Consider the following 15,764-nt stretch of genomic DNA (forward strand, 5'->3'; position numbering starts at 1 on the left):
TACAGGGTTAGAACAGGGGGTTTAAACATCTCTGAAAAGTGAAAATATACATATATGTATTGAGTTTCATAATTTTTTGACCACTATATTTTCAGTATCGGATATATTTACACATATATTTTGAAAGCGCAACACTTTAAGGCCCCTTTCACACTTGTGCAACTTGTCATGCAACTTTTGACATCAGAGTTGCACGACATGTCCTTCCCCATGTTTTCCAATGATACCCATTCATATATGCGCAACTTAAAGTTGCAGCAACTTTAAAGTAGTTCATGCACTACTTTAATCCAACTTCCATCCAATTTGAGGGCCATAGACTTCAATGTTAACCCTCAGAAGTTGCATGAAAGTCATACCTGAATGTTATACAATGCAACTTGTGTGCAACAGTTGTCCATTAAAACTGGTCAAAGCCAAAGTCGTATCCAAGTTGCACCCATCCAAAGTTGTGTCAAAGTTGCATCAAAGTTGGATCAAAGTTGCACTTCAAAGTTGGCGCAACTTTGGAGTCGTACAAGGGACCTTAATATAATTTAGATTATTGCACTTATTTTAAGGCAAGTGATCAGTGCAGGCAGCTTCATCAATTAAGTTGCATTCCTAGTAGCTCACAGGATCTCATATATATTGTCTCTGAAAAGTGATCACTTTTTGGAGGGGCGGCAAGGGCTGCTGCACGTCTTAATTTAGCCTTATGCCCCGTACACATGCGTTGATAGCTGGCCGTGAATTTTCGGCCAACGTCCGATCAGCCGATTTTCGGCTTGTTAGTATGATGCTTCCGACAACCGACTCCGACTTTTCCGCCGAAAAAAATCTGGTGTGCAGGCTATAAAATTTTTGTTGGCCGTCACCACAACGGCCGATTTTCCGTCAGTCAGTACAGATTTCGGCAGACAAAAATCTGATGAGCAAGACTGGGCATGCTCAGAGAAGAAAAAACACACGGAAAGTAAACCATCACATGACATCACTTCTGAAGTTGGTTGTTGTTGGCCGAGAAAGTTCTTGTGCAGTCTAGAGCACATTCAAACCAACACAACAACACTGGACAAAAGTCGGCCGATCGGTCGGCCGATAATCGTTGCGTGTGTACGAGGCATTTGTTGCTTTGAACCTGTATTTTACCTCTGATACTCTAAAATCTTTTGAGAACTAGCAATATCAGTTCATGAAGATTAATATACTGAAGCACAAAAGTTGATTTACTTTGAGTGGAGGTGCATTAGGCAGAGAGCTTGCTCTCATTTATCTGTTGTAAATGGTAAAAATACTCTGTGGGCCTTCATTGTTCCAAAGCATGCAACAGCTCAGCATAGTGTAGTCAGACATTCTAAATTGCTTTTGTTTCTCTGAGCTGTGGCCAGCTGTTCTGATCCTGTCAGGACTGCAATTTCTGTTTTATCATCCAGAAATCTCCCATTTAGAAGGCGATGTAACCTTAAACACTGCCTGCCTTATGTAAGATATTGATAGAAATATATTCATCATTTCAGAACTGAACAGACTTTCAGCAAGTTTATTTTGCCATGTTATCTGTAACCAGCTGCAGAATAAAAACACATATCAGACAATACACTAGTGGAGAAGCTGAGTCCAGGATGGATAAAACATTTTTTTCTGAGCGGTAAATGCACTTACATAAAATATTAATTTTTACAATATAAAATGACAAATTTATACTCTAAAACCTAAGTTCAGGGCAACATTAAAGCTGAATTAAATCCGCTGTAAGCAACTAACAGTACACTAAATTGGCCAGTCATCCAACTATCCTTTGCCAGTAATAAACGTCAGTATAAGAACGAGCAGCTGATTCATACAGTTTGGCTGCCAGGAACGTAATTTATCCTATCGACTTTCAAGTGTGCATTATGATGGTTTATGAGAGGGCAGAATGCTTGAACTGCTGACAGGATTAGGCAAGTGTTTATCTGGAAAGGCTTTAAAGAACCTGCTATCACAAATTCTTTTCAGTATCCAAGGCCGATTTGACTTAGGCCCCTTTCAGATCCGCCTGTCCGTTTTTTTGACGGATCTGAGCGGTCCCCCCATGCATCTCTATGAGGCATCGGATGTCAGCGGAAACATGTCCGCTGACATCCGATCCATCAAATCTGGACAGATGGAAACCCTATTTTCCATCCGTCCAGCGGATCAGATGGGAACGGACCGACGGTCCGTTCCCATCCGATTCCCCCATAGAGATGCATGGGGACCTGACAGCTGTCATCCTCCTGCTCAGCGGGGGATCGGCGGATCGATCCCCCGCTGAGATAAACGGAGTCCGTCCGACGGACAGACATTGTGAAAGGGGCCTTAGGAGCTATTGGAGCTGCAGCTCCAGGCCCCTACCTTAACCTCTTCCAGACCGCTCGCCGCAGATATACTGCGGCAGGCAGCCCCTCCTGCGCGAACCGGCATAGCTATACGTCGGTCGCGCACCTGCACCTAGGCGACGTGCTCCTGCTCCCACTCGGCAGCGGAGACGTTGATGCATGGGGCCGGCAGCTCTGATTCCCGCCAGGCACCTACGATCATTCCCCGCTGAAAGAAAAGGACGGTCAGCCGTTGTAAACACAGCTGACTGTTCTTCTCCCTGGAATGATCACAGAGCTCCTGTGATCCTTCTATGAAGGATCACAGGTCTCTGTAAACATTTCAAATACCCATCCCCAATACAGTTAGAAACACTCCTCTAGGCTTACATTTAACCCCTTGATCACCCACTGTGTTAAACCCTTTCCTGCCAGTATCATTACTACAGTAACAGTGCATATTTTTAGCACTGATTACTGTAGTAATGTCACTGGTACCCCCAAAAGTGTCAAAAATGTCAGTTAGGGGTCCGATCTGTCCACCACAATATCGCAGTCCCGCCGCCATTATTAGTAAAAAAAAAACAAACAAAAATGACGTAAATCTTTCCCATAGTTAGTAGACATGATAACTTTTGCGCAAACCAATCAAAATACGCTTATTGCGATTTTTTTTTTTTTTTTACCAAAAATATGTAGCAGAAAACAGATTGGCCTAAAATGTTAAAAAAAAAAAAAAATGGTTATATAGCAGAATGTGAAAAATATTGTTTTTTTTTTTTCAGAATTGTCACTCTTATTTGTTTATAGCGCAAAAGTAAGAGGAGGAGCACAACCCCCATCTTCTGGCTCTCTTCTCCACCCTGCTGTCGTCACTGCTCCTGTAGGAACATAATTTGTGCTGGAAGGCTTTGGGGGGGGGGGGGGGTGTGCTAGGACTCGGAGGGTAATTTTGGTGGAGGGTTGTTGGGGGGAATTTTTGTGCTAGGAGGGGGGATTATGGGGGAGAAGATTTTCAGCCTACAGACCACTGAACACACAGAATACATTTTGGGGATTGTTCACCCCAAGTGCAGTGTGCGAAATAGCACCTTTTCCTGTACCGCACAAAAAATGTGATGCCTTTTGCAGGGGCACAGGGGTGTCATGAATTCCTTATGACACCCTCACACATCTATCAGATGCATTTACATTTGCGCCTTCTAAAATGCGTGGTACCACAGTACCATGTGTTTTGGTGCGGCACAATTTTAAAAATCCTGCTGGCATTTTTTTGCAAGTTTTACATGCATAGAACAGCTCAATAAAAAAATGTGACTTGAGGGAGTGAGTACGCTCGGATGCACCTCCTGGTGTTAATGAGCCCTCAGAATGGTGTGCCCTGGGATTGTGAGCAATTCTAAAGGGTGACTTGACTCAAATAAGGTTGAAAAACACTGGCCTAGGAAATGATGATGAGGAGGAAGGTTTGGTTGGCCACACACTTTCCCCCCACCACACTGTTGTATCAATGCAGCTGCAGCGACGTGGCCGGCTGCCAGGTGGGTAAGATCCCCTGACGCCATGTGCTTGTGTCCTTATCCCACAGCTGTCAGTCCAGAGGTGGAGAGCTTAGTAGACAGGCCTCAGCTGCAGTCATGCTGCCCTATGTAATGCTGCTATTCTTGGCTACTGGAGCACTGGCTCTGGAGGTATGGGGGAGGGAGGAGGAGGGTGATACAATGCTGGATATTGTTATGTAATGTTTGATCACACCTTGTTCTGTGTGTGATCTGGTTGGGATCAATGGCAGGCTTCTGTGGCGGCCCCTCATACCCTATCCCTCATCTGTTAAAGTGGCGAAAATTATTTTGCCCACTTAAAAAAAAAAAATCATAGACCCTTTATTTCTTTGTATCATAGGTGTATTTCAAATGATAAAAGACAGAACATCAACCCAAAAATCTAGAATAAAAACACATGAAACTAATGTTATACATATTAGCTGCAGTTCTAGGATTGAAATCAGAATTAAATTCACAAGCAAAACATGACTTTGTACTTGGTGAAGAAGCCCTTGCTGGCAAGCACAGAGGGAAGACGTTTCTTGTAGTTAGTGACCAGGTTTACACACATCTCAGGAACCCTACATAACAAACATTTTCCCCAAGCGTCTTGCTGATGGTCTTGTAGCCCATTCCAGCCTTGTGTGGGTCTACTTACCAGCTCTGTGCAGTTGGTTTTGCACAGAGCAGCCTGTATCCTTCTCTTTGGCTCTCCTGGCCCCTCCCTCCCTTTCAGTGTCCCCCACAGCAAGCAGCTTGCTATGGGAGGAACCAAAGCCAAGGCACAGCTCTGTGTATCCATTCAGACACGGAGCTGCCATTTGGCCCTGTCCCCTCTTTCTCTCCTCATTGGCTAACTGATTTTATTGACAGCAGTGGGAGCCAATGGCGCCGATACTGTGTCTTAGCCAATGAGAAGGGGAGTCTAAGATGGCTGAGACAGTCGTGGACATCGCTGGATCGAGAGGGGGCTGAGGGGGGCTGCTGCACACAAGGTTTTTTATCTCAATGCATAGAATGCATTAAGATAAAAAAAACCTTCTGACTTTACAACTTTAGGGTTACTTAGCTGTCGCTTGGCAACTGGAAGTTTCATCTCCCTCCATAAATGTTCTATAGGATTAAGGTTTGGAGACTGGCTAGGCCACTCCATGACCTTAATGTGCTTCTTCTTGAGCCACTCCTTTGTTGCCTTGGCGGTATTTTTGGGTCCTTGTTTTGCTGGAAGACCCATTCACAACCCATCTTCAGTGTTCTGACTGAGGGAAGAAGGTTCCCATCCAAGATTTTACAATACATGCCCCGTTCATTGGCTCTTTAATGCTGCAAAGTTGGCCTATACCTTTAGCAGAGAAACAGCCCCAAAGCATAATGTTTCCACCTCTGTGCTTGAGGGATGGTGTTCTTAGGGTCATAATCAGCATTTTTCTTCCTCCAATATCGGCAAATAAAGTGAATACCAAAAAACGTAATTTTGGTCTCATCAGACCACAGTATTTTCTTCCAATCCTTCTCTGAACCATTGAAATGTTCATTGGCAAACGTCAGATGGGCCTGTACATGTGCCTTCTTGAGGACGGAGACCTTGCAGGCGCTGCAGGATTTCAATGGTGTTACCAATGGTTGGTTTGGTGACTGTGGTCCCAACTGCCTTGAGATCATTTACAAAATCCTCCTGTGTATATCTGGGCTGATCCCCCCACTTTTCTCATGATCATCCTTACCCCATGAGGCGAAATCTTGCATGGAGCTCCAGACCGAGGGCCATTGATGGTTATTTTGTATTTCTTCCATTTGCGAATAATCGCTCTAACAGTTGTCTCCTTTTCCCCAAGCGTCTTGCTGATGGTCTTGTAGCCCATTCCAGCCTTGTGTGGGTCTACAACCTTGTCCCTGACGTCCTTTGACAGCTCTTTGGTCTTTCCCATGATGGTGAGGTTTGAATGGAAGAAAGAGATTCTGTGGACAGGTGTCTCTTATAGACATAACGAGTTGTCTTTAGGAACACCATCCTAAATTGACAGGACTAATCTGTGTGCCACATGAAAACATTCCGTAGCCAGTCTGTGAGCGCCAGAATTATTGTTGATTGGTAGGGGATCAAATACTTATTTTACTCACTGAACTGCAACTCAATTTATAACATTTGTATCATGTGTTTTTTTCTGGATTTTTTGGTTGATATCCCGTCTCCATCATTTAAAATACACCTATGATAAAAATGATAGACCTTTCATTTCTTTGTAAGTGGGCAAACTTACAAAATCTGCAGGGAATCAAATCATTTTTGCCACTGTATATTGGCAATGAAAAGGTACTCATCCTCCCTACCCTTCTCCTCCAGCCTTTTACCCTTTAAATCACGTGTCAAACACAAGGCCCTCACACCCAGGGGGGAGGGGTGGAGGTGAGATGAGGACAGCCCGTGAAAGAGAACTGAACCTAGTATATATTGCCCCTTTAAGATCCTCTCACTGTTGCAGTGCATTTTGACCACACCCATCATTGGATGCAGTTTGGCAGGGTTGGGGGGGGGGGGGGCATTGTGTATTTGACTTCCTGCACCTATTCTCTGAGAAAAAAAAGCCTTGCAAAAATGTATATAGTCCTACAGATACAACCAACTCGCTGATGCTGCCCACAATGAAATGGAGTTTGACACCCCTGCTTTAAATACAATGCATTTTCTGTTTCTATGCATGACATGGGTCCTCATTACCCCGCTCCTCCAGCCCTTTATATGGCATAACCTCCTTACCCTGTATCATCAGTCTTTACGCTTAACCACTTCCCGGAAATCGACGTAGCTCTATGTCGGCCGCAAGAAGTGGTTGTACCTGGGTGATGCCTGCAGCTAGACCATTTTTTTTTTTTTTAGAGCCAGTGGTCGGCTTTCAGGTAGTAACGGCTGATGCGTCTCCATCGGGAGACCTGAGCAAAGAGCCAGCACCACCGCCGGCTGGTTGAAGTCCCGAACTAAGCTGGATTCGGCTTCGATCGGGTTTCCGATTATGTAACCCGGGAGCGGCGGACCCCTGATCCCTCCATTAAGAGTACCTGTCACTGCCTATTGCTGTCACAAGGGATGTTTACATTGCTTGTGACAGCAATAAAAGTGATCGTTTTTCTTTTTTTTTTAAATCTGTGCTAAAATTAAAAAATTAAATAAAATACATAGGAAAAAAAAAACATTTTTTAAAGCGCCTCTGTTGCCGTGAGCTCAGACACGAAAGAGAACTTATATGGAAGTCGCGCCCGCAAATGAAATCGATGTTCAAACCACACATGTGAGGTATTGCCGTGATCGCCAGAGCGAAAGCAAAAATTAAAAAAAAGAGCTACTCTGTAACTCTAAACTGGTAACCGTTAAGATTTTTTAAAACATCGCCTATGTAGATTTCTATTAACCGTAGTTTGTCGCCAGAGATGTATAGTAACTAAGTAGAACTACTTCACTACTGTACTTAACCACTTGCCTACAGTGCACTTTCACCCCCTTCCTGCCCAGACTGATTTTCAGCTTTCAGCGCTCTCACACTTTGAATGACAATTACTCAGTCATGCAACACTGTACCCATAAAAAAATTGTGTCCTTTTTTTCACACAAATAGAGCTTTCTTTTGATGGTATTTAATCACTACTGGGTTTTTTATTTTTTGTGTTGTGCTATAAATAAAAAAATACTGAAAATATTGTGAAAAAACGCATTTTTATTTGTTTCTGTCATAAAATTTAGCAAATGAGTCATTTTTCTTCACAAATTTTGGCCAAAATTTATACTGCTACTTATCTTTGGTAAAAATAACCCAAATAAGTATATATTATTTGGTCTTTGTGAAAGTTATAGAGTCCACAAGTTATGGTGCTAATCCTTGAAAATTTATCACACTTGATCACACCTGATGTACTGAAGGCCTATCTCATTTCTTGAGACACTAAAAAGTCAGGAAAGTACAAATACCCCCCAAATGACCCCTTTTTGGAAAGTAGACATTCCAAGGTATTTAATAAGGGGCATGGTGAGTTTTTTGAAGTTGTAATTTTTTCCCACAACTCTTTGCAAAATGAAGATTTTTTTTTTTTACAAATTGACTTATTAACAGGTTATTTCTCTCACACAGCATATGTATACTTGCAACTACACCCCAAAACACATTCTACTACTCCTCCTGAGTATGGCGATACCACATGTGTGAGACTTTTTCACAGCGTGGCCACATACAGAGGCCTAACATCCAAGTAGCACCATCCGGCATTCTAGGAGCACAAATTACACATATAATTTCCTGATAACCTATCGCACTTTTAAAGGCCCTGGAGCACCAGGACAATGGAAACCCCCATAAAATCCATAAAATTACCCCATTTTGGAAAGCAAACAGCCCAACGTATAATTTTTGAGGCATAATGAGTCTTTTGAATATGTCATTTTTTTCCACAAGTTTTTGGAAAATGTGGAAAGAAAATGAAAACGCATTTTTTTTTTTACACAAAGCTGTCGATTTATGCAATATTTCTAACACATAGCATGTACCTAGCAAAAATTGCACCCCAAAATACATTCTGCTATTCCTCCTGAGTATGGCGATCCCACATGTGTAACACTTTTACACAGCCTAGCCACATACAGAGGCCTAACATCCAAGTAGCACTTTACACAAAGTTGTCCATTTATCCACTTTAAGACTGGGCCTATTTTTGACACTTGGTGTTTACAAGCTAAAATCATTTTTTTTGCTAGAAAACTACTTAGAACCCCCAAACATTATATATATTTTTTTAGCAGAGACCCTAGAGAATAAAATGGAGATCGTTGCAATATTTTTTATCACACCATATTTGCGCAGCAGTCTTCCAAATGCAATTTTTTTGAAAAAAATTCACCTTTTTGAACTAAAAAATAAGAAAACAGTAAATTTAGCCCAATTTTTTTCCATACGCCGAGTAATTAGATACCCAACATGTCATGCTTCAAAATTGCACATGCTCACAGAATGCGCCAAACATTGGTACTTAAAAATCCCCATAGGCAACAAATTATTGCTCTTGCTCTAACGATCGCGGAGATACCTCACATGTATGGTTTGAACACCGTTTACATATGTGGGCGGGACTTGCGTATGCGTTTGCTTCTGCGCGCGAGCTAACGGGGACAGGCTGCTTTAATTTTTTTTTTTTCCTATTTATATTCTTCCCCCCAGCTCTTCTCCAGTTTGGCCGGACGGCCAGCTCTAGGAAGGGTTCTGGTCATCCCAAACGTCTTCCATTTGAGGATTATGGAGGCCACTGTGCTCTTAGGAACCTTAAGTGCAGCAGAAATCTTTTTGTAACCTTGGCCAGATCTGTGCCTTGCCACAATTCTGTCTCTGAGCTCTTCAGGCAGTTCCTTTGACCTCATGATTCTCATTTGCTCTGACATGCATTGTGATCTGGAAGGTCTTATATAGACAGGTGTGTGGCTTTACTAATCAAGTCCAATCAGTATAATCAAACACAGCTGGACTCAAATGAAGGTGTAGAACCATCTCAAGGATGATCAGAAGAAATGGAAAGCACCTGAGTTAAATATATGAGTGTCACAGCAAAGGGTCTGAATACTTAGGACCATGTGATATTTCAGTTTTTCTTTTTTAATAAATCTGCAACAATGTCAACAATTCTGTGTTTTTCTGTCAGTATGGGGTGCTATGTGTACATTCATGAGGAAGAAGAATGAACTTAAATGATTTTAGCAAATGGCTGCAATATAACAAAGAGTGAAAAATTTAAGGGGGTCCGAATACTTTCCGTACCCACTGTATATTGATGACTTGTTCCTTATTTGGAACGGGGACTCGGATGGTCTCCTTACATTCATGGACAAACTGAATAGGAACGACAAAAACATCGGGTTAACTTGGACCACGAGTCAAGAAAAGGTGGTATTTCTAGATCTAGTCATCTCTAAAGATGGCAACAGGTACACCACCTGTAACTTCTCAAAACCCACTGACCGCAACTCTTATATCCCGTTGGATAGTTGCCATCACCACACCTGGTTATGCAATATCCCTAAGGGCCAGTTCATGCGCCTTAGGCGTAATTGTGCTTCAGCAGTAGACTATGACACACAGTCAAGGTTACTAGCTGAAAGGTTTGCCCAAAAGGGATATTGCATAGAGAAGCTTGAAAATGATAGGATGACAGTGCAGGCCTTAGCGAGAGATTCCTTACTGTCTAACGTTCCGAAAAAACAAAACAACAAGGAAGATGGGATTAGGATTATACTGGACTACAATGTCCAGTATAAGAAAATAGAAAAGATAATTAATAAACACTGGCCCATCTTACAACAAGATAAGATCTTAGGAACAACACTGCCGGCCAGACCCTCTTTTGTGTATAAAAAAGCACCTACACTCAGGAATCTCATAGCTCCTGGGGTAGTGGATCCACCGGTGCAAAACGACAATAGATTGTTTTCCTTCTTATCAGGATTTTATGCCTGTGGAAAATGTGTGGTATGCCGCACTGCTAAATCCAACCTTAAACGAAGGAAGGAATTTACAGCCAATGCCACAGGAAAGACATATACCATAAAAGACCTGATTACATGCTCCACCACAGGTGTGGTTTACATGCTTGAATGCGACTGCGGATTGCAGTACATAGGTAGGACATCTAGGGCCCTACAAACTCGGATAGCAGAGCAAGTAAGGAGCATCAAAAAAGGAAAAACACCTCATCATGTAACCCAGCACTTCAAAAAGTATCATAATAAAGACCCACGATGCCTTAAATTCTGGGGAGTGGAAAGGGTTAAAAAACACTGGAGAGGAGGGAACTTTATACGGCAGCTCAGCAAGCGGGAATCCTTTTGGATTTATGAGACCAAAGTAGGGGTCCCCCGGGGGTTGAATGTCGATTTCGACTTAAATTGTTTTATTTCTGATCGTTAGGAGTGTTTTTAACAATTTTAGATCTTTTTAGGTTGTATTTGATCTTGAGTGTATTTAATGTGGTTTTATATTGTAATCCAGATGACAGCGGAACTTCTAAAGCTCCGATATTATATATATGATGTATTCTGGTTTTATTATTTAGGGTATTTTAAGCTCCATAGTATTCATAGGAGCAAAAATGATAAGGTTTTTTTATCAATTCCTTTTATCAGATTTACCTAATATTCATTTTAGTCCGTATATACAGACAGCGTCTGTGTTGGCATTATTTCCTATTAAGAATATGCATGGCCTGGGGAGTTTGTGTTACAATATGCATAGTCCAGGTTCTCATGTGGATGGGAACTTGCCTTAGAAAATATATATAAGTGTTTGGCTTCTCTAAACAGAATTTGGCACCGGCCTGTTTTATTTCCGGTTTAGCGGAATGTGGTGTTTATGTTGCCATAGATATTTGGACAAGTCAACTTCCTGATCCGGGTTGTGTGTTATGGCATCGGTACGCTCACTTCCGCTCTTCAGTGGAACGTAGCGTCCCTGTAGCCATGCCGACCGTGATCAGCCAATGAGGAGATACGGATTGCCCGACCAATCAGCGGGCAGTTCGTGAGCTATAAGGGGTGACGTCCCGCACATCCTTCAATACCGCTGAAGAAGTCTCCGCCCATTGGGAGACGCCACGCGTATGGGGGGAAGGTGGAGCTAATGAAGTCACCCGCTGCCATCTGGAGTCTGGTGAGGTCCGAGCAGGACTCTCCGAGAAAAGACTACTTGTTATCATACCCGCCGGTTTTTATCTACCTACAAGTAAGAGGCTGTCTTTTAATGCATTTATAATAAAAAGCTATCAGTATTACGCTATGGGTCTGCCCTTATATGTTTCCCCATAACATGTGAATGTGTGGGGCTGCCAAGGGATAGCTGATCCAGGAAGTGTACATTGGCTTGGAGCGCTTTCTGATTGGGGCTTTCCTGTTGTGTCCTTTTAAAGTGGAAGTCCGATCTAGGAATGCTTTCTGTGAGAGGAGATATATGCTTGATCCAAGTGGTTTAAAGGTGAGAGGCCAACTTAGAAGGTGGTGGATATCAGTGCACTAAGAGCACCAACTGTCTTATTTAGGACCCCTTTCCTCACCCTTACCTCACGAGCATTGCATGGACTTACCTTTCATCATCTCATCATGTTTCTGCAATTTATCTATATTTGATTATTAGCGCTGCACTATTATTCTATCAAGTTCTGCATACAGGTGTTCTAGTTTGACCTGAGTGTTCAGCAGCTACAAATTATTGGTTTGTGTTTCCGTGCGCTGATATTTCCTTTATTTGCAAACAGGTGACGATGACTGATGGGGTGACAGGTGACGATGACTGATGGGGTGACGGGCGATGGTCACCGATAGGTGACAGGTGATGGTGCACGGCGGTACTGATGGCAGTCTCTAGTGACAGGTGCACTTTAGACTATGTTCACATGTGATCCAGAAATCATTGCAAATCGTGATTTGCAATAGCACCCCAAACGCTGTGCGATGTTGCAGCGATTTCCGCCTGCTGAATCGCGGTAACATCGCGCAAACAACGCATGACACCCCAAAGAAGCTCTTGTACCTTTTTTGGGCGTCATGCGTTGTTTGCGCGATGTTACCGCGATTCGGCAGGTGGAAATCGCGGCATCGCACAGCGTTTGGGGTGCTATTGCAAATCACGGGCAACGCACAGGCGTCCCGCAATTTGCAATGATTTCCGGATCGCGGGAAGAATCGCGGTGATTCTGCCCGCGATCGCTACGCTCACATGTGAACGTAGTCTTATGGGTGTCAATTTCTGGGCACTGATGAGGTGACTGTTGGGTGACAGGTGCAATTGGGGGGGGGGGGGCTGAGGACTGTGTGGGGACATTTATTTTTGTGATTTTACTTTTACAGGTGTACAGAGCAGTAACTCACTGTTTCTAGCTCTGCTCTCCTCACACTGGAAACTGTGTGAGGGGAGAAGAGCTAGTAACAGTGAGTTACTGCTCTGTGTTTACATTTTATGATAGGCTGTGAATGGATTCACAGCCGATCACATAGTAAACAGTCACTGTCAGTGACTGTTTACTACTGCCGGTGACTAGCTGTGTTCCTAGGGAACACAGAGCCACCGACATGACCGCGCCGCGCGCTCCCGATCGCGCATGCGCGGTCTGATTCCGGGCTTTGCTATTGTGATCGGCTGTGTCATTGGAACACAGCCGATCACGTGGGAAACAGCCATGCCCATTGGCTGTTTCCCCCCTGCCGGTGATGGGGTGTGTCCCGGGGACACGCCGACACCGGCACTGCAGGGCGGCACGCACACAATCGCACGCCTGCCCTGCTTGAATGGTCATATGACGGCGGCCCAGAACAATGGTCGCACCGTCCCGCCGTCATTTGACGGCGGGCGGCAAGTGGTTAAGTACCGAAAGGCGGTATCTGTACTTTCCTAGAGTAGAATTTTTTTCTCCTACTTCCACTTTTACTTCACTACATTTTTCAATGATTTCAATACTTCTACTCCAATATTTTTTTTTTTGTGCTGCAGTTACTCGTTACAATTATAAAAATTACCACTGCCAGAACAGTAGATGGCAGGTTTCATGAAGCTCAAAACATGTGTATTATCAGCGCATATAAAAATAAAAGCTACTGTATGTATACATAAAAGCTGCATTTGAAATAATAAAAAACAATATGATGTTCCAACTTTTGACTTCTTTCTTTAATAACTACATAACACAGTACTTGTACTTTTACTTTCAGTACTTGAGTAGCATTTTTTTTTCAAAACTACCGGTACTTTTACTTTCAGTACTTGAGTAGCAAAATTTTTAAAAAAACTACTTGCAATACTTCCACTTCTACTCAAGTCACTTTTTGATCGAGCACTTGTACTTTTACTCAAGTATGGGTTTTGATTTCTTTATACAACTCTGTTTGTCGCCATTTCGCGGGTGTGCGCAATTTTAAACCGTAACATGTTAGGTATCTATTTACTCGGCGTGACATCATCTTTCACAATATACAAAAAAAATGGGCTAACTTTACTGTTTAGTTTTTTTTTAATTGCAGTGAAATGTATTTTTTCCATAAAAATGGCGTTTGAAAGACCGCTGCGCAAATACTGCCTGACAAAAAATATTGCAAGGACCGCCATTTTACTCTCCAAGAGTCTTTGCTAAAAAAATATATATATAATGTTTGGGGGTTCTAAGTAATTTTCTAGCAAAAAAATACTGATTTTAACTTGTAAACAACATGTGTTAGAAATGGGCAAAAATTTTTCATTGATTGGTTATGTGCTCCCAGGGAAAGGCTTACATCCTTTTTCATATTGCAAGCTCATTGCATAGGTGTGAACAGGCCCTATACAGTAGTAGACATTAACCACTTTCTGACCAGCCGGTGGTCTCCTCAGGGATGTGATATATACATGGTGGTGTTACACCACCATGTATATATCACATCACTGAGGAGACCCCCATACACCGCCATGTATATATCACATCCCTGAGGAGACCCCCATACACCGCCATGTATATATCACATCCATGAGGAGACCCCCCATACACCGCCATGTATAGATCACATCCTGGATATCCCTGAGGAGACCCCCATACACCGCCATGTATACATCACATCCCTGAGGAGACCCCCATACACCGCCATGTATACATCACATCCTGGATATCCCTGAGGAGACCCCCATACACTGCCATGTATATATCACATCCCTGAGGAGACCCCCCATACACCGCCATGTATACATCACATCCTGGATATCCCTGAGGAGACCCCCCATACACCGCCATGTATACATCACATCCTGGATATCCCTGAGGAGACCCCCATACACCGCCATGTATACATCACATCCCTGAGGAGACCCCCATACACCGCCATGTATACATCACATCCTGGATATCCCTGAGGAGACCCCCATACACTGCCATGTATACATCACATCCTGGATATCCCTGAGAAGACCCCCATACACCGCCATGTATATATCACATCCCTGAGGAGACCCCCATACGCCGCCATGTATATATCACATCCCTGATATCCCTGAGGAGACCTCCATACACCACTGGTGTATGGAGGTCTCCTCAGGGATATCAGGGATGTGATATATATTATATACATGGCATTGGATGGGGGTCTCCTCAGGGATATCCGGGTTGGAGAATCTCCTGTGCTGTGACCATGCTGGATAGTCCGGCTCCCCCTCTCCCTCAGTGTGCTTCCTCTGTCCGCCCCCTCACCTGGCTCTGCCGCTCTCCCGGTTCTCCTCCGGCTGGGACGAGGCCTTGTCCTCCTCCACCGTCACATCTCCGGCTGGGAAGGCCGCGGCCGCCCCGAACCCTCCCGGGGCCAGAGCACTGATAGCTCCGCTCTCCTCCTCTCCTGCGAGGAGCTCCGTGTTCCACAAGCCCGGCCGCCGCCACTCTCATCAGTCATAACAACGCCAGTACGGACAGGCCGAGCCGCCCCCAGCTCCAGCCTTCCATATCCCCGCTAACACACACAGCGCGGCTCCTGACATCATTAGCTAATCGATTTTGTAGTCACCCCCAAATCGATGCAGAATCGCGATGGGTCGCATCACGATGCATTGATTCGGCGATTATATTCCGCAGGCCTGACATGCACCCATTCACCACAGGGCAAGCTGATCTGTGGGTCCAAACAATTCAAATCTGTAAAGAAAAGCGCACGCAACCTCGGGCAATAACGCTTTAATAAAGGACAATAAAACAGTACATTGGAATTGCACTCACACTTTTCCTTTAAGACAATCGCTTTACAGCATTCCAACAGGAGCTACTCGCTCCTCCCGTCCCTCCAGATGGTGACTCTGGAGGGACGGGAGGAGCGAGTAGCTCCTGTTGGAATGCTGTAAAGCGATTGTCTTAAAGGAAAAGTGTGAGTGCA

The sequence above is a fragment of the Pelophylax lessonae genome, assembly GCF_965119305.1.
Source record: "Pelophylax lessonae genome assembly, chromosome: 3".
In the NCBI taxonomy this organism is placed as follows: Eukaryota; Metazoa; Chordata; class Amphibia; order Anura; family Ranidae; genus Pelophylax; species Pelophylax lessonae.